The sequence below is a fragment of the Cygnus olor genome, chromosome 11, assembly GCF_009769625.2.
Source record: "Cygnus olor isolate bCygOlo1 chromosome 11, bCygOlo1.pri.v2, whole genome shotgun sequence".
Taxonomy (NCBI): Eukaryota; Metazoa; Chordata; class Aves; order Anseriformes; family Anatidae; genus Cygnus; species Cygnus olor.
In genome coordinates, this window is record NC_049179.1 from 4,986,423 (window position 1) to 4,998,408 (window position 11,986).

Genomic DNA, 11,986 nt, shown 5'->3' on the forward strand with positions numbered 1-11,986 from the left:
GCAGTCATACCAACACTTGAAAATATCCCATGCTTAACACTAATTGATTCATGCAAGTTGAGAATAGGAGCCAAAGCCCGAGAAGACAGTTGCATTCATGCATTCTGCCAATTCATTTTTCACCAGCTACAGAGGTAATCAGAGAATAAGAGTTTATCACAGTTCAGACACAGCATTAGACCCACTGGAGAAATAGAGTGCTGCTTGCTTGTAGGACCTGGAGATGCGCAGACTTAGCTCCTTACGTGTGAATGCAAGTATATCAACAGATGGGCTTTAAAGATATTCTGAAACGATCCTTTAAAGTGCCACTGCAATTTCAAAACATTCTTTCCAACGGCAAGAGCACATCACATGGGAATGCCTTGATTCAAAAGCCATTGAAAATACTGATAACCTTTTCCTTCACTTTATTGGCCCTTGGATCAGAGTTTTAAAGAAAACAGATAGCGGTTCTTATACTCACTGAGAAAAGAATCCACAGAATCAATGGAAAAAAGTCCCTTTTAAACCCAATTTTTCCATATAAGGAGCATGGAATCTTCCTGCGAAGGGAAATTCCAAAACCAGGACCAAAATAAATACTGAAGTGGGATGCCAAGAAGTAGCAGCACAGGACTGATGTGAAATAGCCCATGAGCGAGTCCTTGAGCTGCAATTTGAAGAAACACAGCAATAAACCTAGGAGGCACATGCTACATCATTTGTTTTTGTTCCTATCCAATAGATGTTTTTATTCCAGTGCCTTTTTTCTTTTTTTTTTTTTCCTTTTTTTTTGTGGTTGTTTTGCTTTGTTTTTAAAAAGCTTAAAGCTATCTGCATGAGAATTTTACCTTCACGAAATCTAACAGTTAGCCAATATCCTGTGATCATCTTACCTTGTTCAGAGATAAAGGAAAAGGAGAAAGATGCCAGTAAGACTTGATCAGCAGCCCAGCAGGTCACAGAAACCCATCTTCTGGCGATTCACAAACATATCACCCGATCAACAGATAAAGCTACTTCTCTTGCACAAGGATCAGATCCAGATCCTATTAGACCTGGAATATTTCTAGTGCAAGAACAGTTCCTGCCAAGCAGCCCCACATCTGCCCTTTGGTACTGCCATTTGGAAGAACGTAACGGATGTCAGGAGATGGTGTTGACAAGCGCTGATTGCTTAACAGCAACCAAAGCTATGAACACTGACCCATCTCTGGGAATGCCCTAACCCTGCAGGGAGAAGCTACACAAATGAGATGTGTGACATGACACTCACAAGTCCCCAAGAGAAAACTGGGTGGGACAGAACATTCCACTAGGAGACAACCGAGTTGTTTCAAATTACAGGATTTATATCTGCTATTGCCAACTAACACAAAGAACACAACAACAACAAAATCAGGCAACTCTGAAGCGTGCAGTTTCAGCTACAGTCCCTTTATACAGGGTAAGATATGAGGCCAAATTCAGTGCCCATCAAATTGCTCTGCTAAGCGATTTTTTGTCTTTTTTATTTACATCTGCTTACCACCTCCCTAACTAATCTTTTAAATTAAATACATGCATTCTCCCTAAAAATGTAATGCACATAAACTGAATTTTCTAGTGAAATGTACTATTCTGAATTCAACAGGAGTTACTTAAATGCAAAACACACAATAATCAACTCTTATGTAACCTAATACAGATTAGCAATGCACAGTTGTGTCCTTTGGTCACGTATTTAAACCACATAAATTCATAACCAAATTAACTTTCTTATTAACCTGATTCATCCTCCAAACTGCATTATCACCACGTTACGCTGATTTCTAAACTGAAATGAAGCAATAAGTGAATTGTGTATGCGCCTGGTTAAGAGAACAAGATTCTTCACTGCATATGTTTTCCAGCTAGGTAAGGGAGAGGAGAGCACTGTGATCATGGGAAGTGTTTCACAGCTAAGAGTTACAAAATGCTTTGCCTATCTACGGAGACAGAAGTGACACCGTCAGGTCCAGGATACTGACTACACGAAAGTTGGTCTGATCCAGTAAGTCTTCTCCTCTTACCTTTTTTCTACTTGGAAAAAAACTAAAGCCTTCTACAATTGAAGCCTGTTACCATAATACAACACTACAGGGGACAAAGTTAATATTTTTATGCATGGTTGACTTCTGAGTTTTCTGAATTTTTAAGTGCTTAACCATCAAGCCTTAATGTTCTCTAAGGGAATAACTCTGAGTCCATAGGAGTCTCTACATGGACTGCACTTAAATTTAGAGCATAAACCAATTTTTTAAGTTAAAAAAAAAAAACAAAAACCTAACACCAACTGTCTGGCTGAAGTTTATTCACGTCTGTTTTCAACAATTGTCTCTGTCAATGCTCTGGATATCACACATCTGATTTAACATCACAGACTGCCATGCTGAAAACCTGCTTTTCTGCTGTCATTGCACAGAATCACAACTCTCAGGCCAATTTAAGTCTTCAAGATGATTCAGTTCATTTTTGTTTAGTTTTCAGGCTTAGTGTAACGCAGGTTTGCCTAGCACAGTTATTCATGTTATTCTACAGCAAGAGCAAAGGTTTTATACTGCAGTCATAAAACTCATCATTACATACCAGCAACCTAATTAATTTTCTGCAATTAAATCTGCTGGAGCTCTGAAAGAACCTGTTGTATGGAGTGTGACAGGAAAAAAAATCTTGCACCATGCAACACCTCTTAGTCCAAGTGCTTCCAAGAGTCAGAGTCATGAAACAGAAGTAACACCCTGGATCCCAATGGAACTGTTCCAGATTAGAGCGACCAGGGATTAGCCCTGCTCCAAAACAAAACCTGACAAGCTCTGTTTGGGACAGAGTTAGAACAAATAACCTAAGCTTCTTGCCTACACTCACTTCAAAGGCCTCTCTATATATAATTCAAAACAGCTGATCTCCTACTTCTAGCATTACTAAATATTCTCGTTTTCTAGCACTTTTCTCCTCAAAAGGCACTCTCTCTTCCTAGCCTACCTAGATCCACTGTCCCACCAGAATCCTTGGGAGAGAAGTGATGGAAGAGAAACCAAGAATCACAACTATCTAATGAACTTGAGCAATACCAAGCTTCATTTTAAATCCCTGATAATATTGAATGGGTGGAAATTGCATCAACCAGTAGATTACTTCTAGTCGTTTGCCAGAAAGAAGTCCGATTTGGCAAGCTGCAGCTGGACAGACCGGGTTGTTAGAGCGCATTGGCAGCTCCACAAACTGCACTGAACTCAGATAAATTTTGGGCCATTTTCAGGTCTTGGTCTTACCACAGAACAGGAAAGGATGACAGAAGAAACAAGCACAGCATATTGACAGAGTATTAAGCACCCATTAGGAGACTATTTCATCCATGGCATTACACCCTTGTATTAAGCTACAAACAACTAGTTACTTACATAGTAGTTTCTGATTAAAAATAAATAAATCACACTGATTCATCAACTGATGACCACACAGTAAGTTGCAAATATTTCTGCTGCTTTTATTGGCTCTTCACATAATTGATGCGCCTACTTAAATTTGTCACGTCTGCTAGCAGAAATCAGCATGCTGCTGTGTAACCCACACTGCGCTGAGGTCTTCAGTATCACTTAGTTTTGCTGATCCCTTGATCAAAAGGAAAAATAAATGAAGGAATGAAAACACATGGAAAAAGGTGCTGTCACTGGTAGGAGATACGGAAAAACTCCCATATAAGAAGTGACTAAAAAGCTAAGAATGCTTTATTTTGAGACTAAGTTGGAGAAATAAGAACGGAGTCCTGAAGAGGGCACAAAGACAGCAGTAGAAAAGGAGTATAATTTGTTTTATAAGGAATGAACAGTATGAGGCAGTAGATTTGAAATAAGTCAAAGGAAGCAGTTTTCCACACAACACGTTAATCTGTGGAACATGCTGCTGCCAGGTTTTCTGAAGAGTTCAGGCTTCTAATAAGAGGAAAAAAAAAAGGAGAGAAATTAATGGGAAGTCCATCGAGGACCATTAAGCACACAAGCGTGGACACTGACAGATGAAAAATCCTAAAGCTATAAAGGTATTCTGAGATCACCTCTCTGTGCTGCATTCATGCACCCTGCAGCCTACCCACCTCACCACCACTGCTGCTCGAATCTAAGCGCAGGGCAGAGCCTAACAAAGCCAGGCGCAGGACACCGTGAGGAGAACTACACTACGCTAAACGCACTTCACGCTCTGCGCGCTGTGTTTAGATATACCAGAAGACCTGGCCCAAAGCAAGAAAAAAAATTGCGACATACGTTCTTCATGAGGAAAGTTACTTTCTTCTCGTACTCCCTCGCAGAAGCCGTGCTGGACGCGGCTCGGACTACGTGCGGGGGAGCTCGGGGGGACGCCGAGGGGACACGGAGCCGCCCCTCACGCACCCGCGATGCAGCCCCTGGAAGACGGGCAGCGCGAGGAAGGCGGCTGCGGGACGGCTCCTTACGCGGTCAAAATACATCCAAAACGCGAGGCACCGGCGCTGGGCAGCGCACACCAGCGAGCTCTGGCAGCCGGGGAAGGCTGCGAGCCCCCCGGGCTGGGGCTCTGCCCGAACAGCCAGGGAGAAGGCAGCGGGCAGCCACGCCGAGCCCCGGCCCCCCGGGCACTGCCCGCGTCCCCGCGGGACACCGAGCGCGGCCACCCCACCTGGCGCGGGGCTCGCACCTCAGGGCCTCGCCTCACCTCAGGGCGCTGGCGTCCCCGGCGGCGCAGGTCCCGTCCGGCCGCCCCAGGGCGAAGGCGCTGCGTCCTGCGGGGGCGGGAGGCTGGCACCTCAGCGGCCTCCGGCGCATGGGAGGCGGCGCCCGCTCCGCCGGGAACCTGCCTCGGGTCCCGCGGCCGCGCTCCGGCGTTCCCGGGGCTGAGGGACAGCCTCTGGCCGCCGCGCCTCTCCGCTCGCTCCCGGCTGCCTCCGGCGCCAACGGGAACGGCGGCGCCGCCCGCTCCTGGCTGCCACCTGGCGGCCGCGCCGCCCGCCGGCACCCCGCCGGGGCGCGCCCCGACCCGCCCCGAGGCGCGGAGCGGCCTGGCCGCGCTCCGGGAACCGGCCAGGGGCAGGGCGGCCGCCGTCGCCTGAGGGAGCGGGGCCGCAGCGCCGACGTGCCGGGGGGGAGGCCGGGCATGGCGGGGGGCGCGCTGGGCTGCGCCGGCCTCTGCCCTGCCTCCGCCGCGGTACCGCCGCGTACACGGCCGGGCACTTCAGGAAACGTGAGGGCGGCTGCCGCCCCCCTCGGTGCCGGGTGAAGGCCGGCTGCCTCGGGTTACACCGCTCGTTACCTCATAACACCTGGCTCTTGCCCCTCTTTGGCCGAAGGGCTGAGACCTAAAACCAAGCCCGTCGTCAGTGTTACACTGGCTACCTCTTAGAAGCGTAGATGAGAATCTATTTTGGTAACGTTTCAGTCAGCATCGGAACAAAAAGGTGGTTTTGTCTCTCTGGTCCTGCTTTATATTAAGTATACCAAACCTAAAATCCCTCAGGGTATGTTTATTGAGCAGCACAGTAAAGCATGCAGCACGAGCTGTGACCTTAGAACCAGAGAGTCATCGGCAATATTTTTAACGACAAAATCTATTATTCTTGTGCTGGAATTGACCCAGCAAGGTGAACCCATTTGCTTTAAAACACACCCAAATACGTTGTTTTTCCTTGGCAACACTTTGGGCTCAATTACAGTTGAACCCAGGCAAACCACTAAAAGACGAAGTGTTGACTGTGCTATTCATTGCAAATAAATAAATAGATAGATTGATTTTTAAAAATCAATTTCCAAGCCCATGTATAGCAACAGGCACTCAGCAAAAGATCAGCTGTGGAAAATGCACTTTCCCTTGTATGTTCACCAGGCACTTGCTACAGCGCAGCGCTCCCAAGCAGTTTCAGATGCCCCGTGGGCACCACAGCAGATCTTGATTGTAAAAAGACAGCTGTAGACAGCTGTATGTTAAAGATTTGCAGTGCTTTCTCACACGCAAAAAAAAAAAAAAAAAAAAGGCTGTATTATAATGCTAAGAAAAGGGTAGTTATGCTACCTCCGAGAGATAGAGGTCTCACCTCTAGTAGGTAAATGGGTCTGGAAACCACAGGACTAGAGAGAATTCTTCCAGTCCCTCCTGAGCAACGCTGTGGCTTGGTAACAGGTAACCTGTACCTGCGCTTCAGAAGCTAGGCTGGAGCCTGTTTGGCAGTAGTAGACCGCAGGACGCAAATGCTACGCTGCTCTGGCCATGATATAATGCAATACATAAATTATTGACTAACTACTAAGCCAGGTAGCATGTGAGCAAGAATGGCTCTGGCAGCTTACAGTACTTTAGTTCTAATCTCTGCTACAGATTAGATGTTCCACTTCATCTGCTCCACCAATTACACAACTACTGTTTGTTACAGGGAGAGACACAACTGCAGCCACATGGACTAGAGGCAAGGGTTTCTTTTCAGGAGCGAAGACCTAAGAACTTAGGTATTAATAAATTAACAAGTATATTCATTTAACACACTGGGATTGCTCTACTTGAGGCAGTTCCTACCTCTTGATACTGGGGAAAGATTATTTAAACTGTTCCAGTCTGAAAATTAGCTACCTAGCTGTATCAGCCCTCAGGGAGGAGGACTCGCTTCTCTATGAAGGGAAGCTGAACAGCATTAGCCTGCACACTGGCAGTCCCAGAGGCCTGCTCTGCTGGATGCTAATAGTATTCAGTAGAGTTGGAGTCTGACATTCATCATCTTATTATATCAAAGCACAGGGCACAAGGAGACCTTCTGACAAGCCGAGGAACATAGACTCATCACTGTTTTCCCTTCCTCTTGTAGGATGCCTTTATTCTCGTTTCCCTAATATCTCTGTTGTTTTCTGTTTGGCTTTTGGAATGATTGTTCCCTCCCAATAGCTAATGCAGAGTCCTCTCTCACCCCTCCACCTCCTCCTCCCTTTTTGCCTGATGAACTGCTCAGAAGAGCACACATCGTGTTTTCCCAGCAGTGTAAGAGGAAGTTGTTGTCATGCTGCTGTGGGGGAGACAAGCAGTTCTTCCCACACCTTATCTGTGCATCAGAGCAGCTGATGCTAAATTCGTTCTTAACAATTGCAGAGCTAGGAGTCTCATTAGACTGCAATGTTATCTGAAGTCTTTCATAGTTTACATAACAAATGTGGCTATGTACAAAAAATTAATGTGAACACACACACATTCAGGCTATGTCTGCTATTTTCTTCCAGATGGACCCGAAGGGCATTGTGAAATAGCATCATTATTCCTAAAAGAGAGCAAAACATGAATGCTTGGAAGAAAAGAGCATCCACAAGTTTAAATTATTATTTTTTTCCTGCAGTAATCCACAAAGGAAATGCTTCTTTAAAGCTTTAATTTATTATCACAAGATGTAGAAAGTAATGCATTTGATAAAAATCACAGAATCATCTAGGTTGGAAGAGACCTCCAAGATCACCTAGTCCGACTTCTGACCTAACACTAACAAGTCCTCCACTAAACCATATCGCTAAGTTCAACATCTAAACGTCTCTTAAAGACCTCCAGGGATGGTGACTCAACCACTTCCCTGGGCAGCCCATTCCAATGCCTAACAACCCTTTCCGTAAAGAAGTTCTTCCTAATATCCAACCTAAACCTCCCCTGGCGCAACTTTCGCCCATTCCCCCTCGTCCTGCCACCAGGCACGTGGGAGAACAGACCAACCCCCACCTCTCTACAGCCTCCTTTAAGGTACCTATAGAGAGCGATAAGGTCGCCCCTGAGCCTCCTCTTCTTCAGGCTGAACAATCCCAGCTCCCTCAGCCGCTCCTCGTAAGACTTGTTCTCCAGACCCCTCACCAGCTTCGTTGCCCTTCTCTGGACTCTCTCAAGCACCTCCATGTCCTTCTTGAGTGAGGGGCCCAAAACTGAACACAGTACTCGAGGTGCGGCCTCACCAGAGCCGAGAACAGGGGGACAATCACTTCCCTAGCCCTGCTGGCCACGCTGCTTCTTATACAAGCCAGGATGCTGTTGGCCTTCTTGGCCACCTGAGCACACTGCTGGCTCATATTCAGCTGCCTATCAACCAGTACTCCCAGGTCCTTCTCTGCCAGGCAGCTTTCCAAGCACTCATCTACCAGCCTGTAGCTCTGCTTGGGGTTGTTGCGCCCCAGGTGCAGGACCCGGCACTTGGCCTTGTTGAACTTCATACAGTTGACCTCAGCCCATCGCTCCAGCCTATCCAGATCCTCCTGCAGAGCCTTCCTTCCCTCGAGCAGATCGACACACGCACCTAACTTGGTGTCGTCTGCAAACTTACTGAGGGTGCACTCGATCCCCTCATCCAGATCATCGATAAAGATATTAAAGAGGACTGGCCCCAGTACTGAGCCCTGGGGGACTCCACTAGTGACCGGCCTCCAACTGGATTTGACTCCATTCACCACAACTCTTTGGGCCCAGACATCCAGCCAGTTTTAACCCAACGAAGCGTATGCCAGTCCAAGCCACGAGCAGCCAGTTTCTTGAGAAGAATGTTGTGGGAAACGGTGTCAAAAGCCTGACTGAAGTCAAGGTAGACCACATCCACAGCCTTTCCCTCATCCACTAAGCGTGTCACTTTGTCATAGAAGGAGATCAGGTTCGTCAAGCAGGACCTGCCTTTCATAAACCCATGCTGACTGGGCCTGATCGCGTGGTTGCCCTGTAAGTGCCGCGTGATTGACACTCAAGATAATCTGCTCCATGAGCTTCCCTGGCACCGAGGTCAAACTAACAGGCCTATAGTTCCCCGGGTCTACCCTCCGGCCCTTCTTGTAGATTGGCGTCACGTTTGCTAGCTGCCAGTCGACTGGGACCTCCCCTGATAGCCAGGACTGCCGATAAATGATGGAAAGCAGCTTGGCCAGCTCCTCCGCCAGTTCCCTCAGTACCCTCGGGTGGATCCCATCCGGTCCCATCGACTTGCATACATCCAAGTGCTGTAGCAGGTCGCCAACCACTTCCTCGTGGATAGTGAGGGCCGCATCCTGCCCCCCATCCCCTTCCACCAGCTCAGGGTACTGGGTATCCAGAGAACAACTGGTTTTGCCACTAAAGACTGAGGCAAAGAACGCATTAAGCACCTCAGCCTTTTCCTCATCTTTTGTAACTAAGTTTCCCCCCCGCATCCAGTAAAGGATGGAGATTCTCCTTAGTCCTCCTTTTTGTGTTGATGTATTTGTAAAAACATTTTTTTTTATCTTTAACGGCAGTAGCCAGATTGAGCTCCAGATGAGCTTTGGCCCTTCTAATTTCGTCCCTGCACAGCCTCGCAACAGCCTTGTAGTCCTCCTGAGTGGCCCGCCCTCTCCTCCAAAGATTATAAACCCTCTTTTTTCTCCTAAGCTCGAGCCACAGCCCTCTGTTCAGCCAGGCCAGTCTTCTTCCGCACCGGCTCGTCTTTGGGTACGTGGGGACAGACCGCTCCTGAGCCATTAAGATTTCCTTCTTGAAGAGCGCCCAGCCTTCCTGGACTCCTCTGCCCTTCAGAACCACCTCCCAAGGGACTCTGCCAACCAGTGTCCTGAACAGCTCAAAGTCAGCCCTCCGGAAGTCCAAAATGTAGGACAAATCCAAATCACCAAGCAAAGAAAGATCTGGGTGAGGACAGGAGCCAACTTATTTGATCATTTGTTCAATATGTGGTGATTAAACCACATCTTGTCTCCCAGTGTGTAGGCAAAGATAACCACCAGCTCCACTTACCCCGCAAGCTGCAAAGGTTTGAGATGCAAGGGATATCGGAGTATTTTTTACTTCTAAAGCTGCAAGACTTCTCTGATCAGGAGCCAGTTCTTTGGCCAGCTGCCACTGTAAAAGAATAGGAAAATATTTCAGTTGGTTTAATTAGCTAGTGCTACTTTGAAAATTCAGATAGATTACAGCATAAAATGATAAAACTGGCAGGCAGATAATAGGGTAGAACAAGAGTCTCCGTCCTGTAGAACTCAACTGCCTCTCACTAGTCATGAAGAAGAATCTCACACTAATAATGGGAATGACTGTGCATAAAATTCCCCATTTAGATGAGGAAGGAGAGAACTTGAGAAAGATCAGATTGTAGTAGAGCAGGAAGTAACATTTCCCTTCCTTGACTTGTTTCAGCCACTTATTTGTTTCAATACTTCTCTGTGAGCCACTGATTGTTGCAGTGAGATCTTTCTGCTTCATTTCCTTCTCTTTGTGAGAGCAGGTGTCAAACACTGCAAAGAGTTAGAAATCTGCTGCCTAGTATATGGAAGACGTCACATTTGCAACAGCTCCAGCACAGGTCAGTGGTGCAGTTAAGGCATGGAAAGTACCTATTACACAAGCTTTAGATTCTGAGATAGAAGGGGGGAGGGAGGGAAGCAACCAGTAACAGGAAAGAAAGAAAACAAACACGTACAAAATAAAAATAACAATAAAAAAAAAAAATACTTGGAGACATCAGTTACCTGGTGGCTTGGAGAAAAGCAGTGTAATTTTACAAAATTTTCTCTCTGCCCCTAGATCAGTTTCTCTTTAAGTAGGAGCACTTAAAAGAGTACATGACACCAAAGGAATAGTAAGTAACTCAGTTGCATCTTAGATACAACGAACTGCAGTAGTTTTGTAATTCACACCCAGAAACTGTGTTCAGAAAAGCCTCCATTTTATGTCCCCTATCTATGCCTTTCCCCAAGAGCAGGAGGTCCTCCTGCCTGTCAGATCCTTGCCTGAGAACAGAGATGCACAGAAAATGTAAAGCTTTTCAGCTAGTCTGTCACGCTACAGAAACAGGAGAACATACCTGATTTACATTTATTTTACTTCACCTGAGGTGATGAGTTCCAGGAATGGCACTTCCCTGTGAGCTGCAGCTCTGCTGGGCTGCAGTAGCACTGACCCACTCAAGGAAAATTCCATGAGAGCACAGCAGAGCAAGTTAACTTTCTAGCCATACAAAAAAAAAAAAAAAAAAAAAAAGGACTTCCTGCTTCCTCCTCGACACGTTTTGGTCACACCAGAGGACTTCTCCAGGTTCTGGATAAGCACCAGCTACGCAGACCATATCACTTGCTCTTACTACCATGCTACGTATAAATAACTCAGTACAGTTTTCTTACGGGGACTTACTCACTAGCTTTTTCTATTGCCTTTTGCTAAACACCATCTTTTGTCCCTTCGAGCTAGTATTACAAAGTTTGTGTCAAATAACCTGTCTACACGTTTCCTGCCTTCCTTTTAGAACACCTTCCTCATAGCAGGAAATACAAGCAGAAGGATGCACAGATTTAGGTGAAGCAATACCACGCATTTAGAAAACATGAGAATCATTCAACTGAGTGGCCTTTTCTGTTTGTATTTCTTATCTTTATCTAATTGTAAGACTGTAGACCTACAGCACACAGCACGTGCTGTTCTACATTTATTTTCCTTTGTTGTTTCTCAGCTGTACAATTTAAACTTTCTTTTATTGTATCTGTAACTATAACACATTCTAACATTTACACATGGAGAGAGACTTGGCACAATAGTGGGTGCAGTCTGTCTGCTGTCAGAGAAGCATTCTCCAGCTGAGCCTACCCACTTCCAGAGCTGGGAAATCTGCATTGCCTTTTTTACAACTTAGCTTCCTCTAAGAACAGCTATGCACAGCTCTAGGGCTATTGATAACTGTTAAATAACTGGAGGGTTAGGCCGCAATGTTGGAGCAGCATTAGAAACCTGCTCATAAGTGACTAGAGATCCCACAGTAAGTGGGTGCAAAGGGGGCCCAAGCAACAAAGAAACAAAGCAGCGGGGAAGCAAGAAGCCCCTGGGCTAGGCAGCTGTGCCCACAGGCACTTAATAGTGCTGTGGAGAAGTTAGAGCACAGGCCTTGGACCTTAGAAGTAATCACAGACTTTGGCACCCTTCACAAGCTAGAAGCTGCAGATGCCCGCTCACCACCAATTCTTGCCTAAGGCATCTTTGTTTCCTCCGTATGCAAAGG

The 11,986-nt window shown here is 46.5% G+C and overlaps 1 protein-coding gene across 3 annotated transcripts in view; it reads right to left on the bottom strand.

Annotated features, from left to right (window-relative positions):
- THSD4 (thrombospondin type 1 domain containing 4) overlaps positions 1-9,756 on the bottom strand; it is a 297,318-nt gene extending 287,562 nt beyond the window's left edge. The window contains exon 1 of one of the 3 annotated variants that reach the window (XM_040569780.1): positions 9,736-9,756. The gene's annotated coding sequence lies outside the window, so the exon portion shown is untranslated. Of the gene's footprint in view, positions 1-4,265; positions 4,444-4,692; positions 4,946-9,735 lie in introns of those variants that run through there. The other 2 variants (XM_040569779.1, XM_040569781.1) reach the window with 2 other exon arrangements.
- Between the last annotated feature and the right edge of the window lie 2,230 nt (positions 9,757-11,986).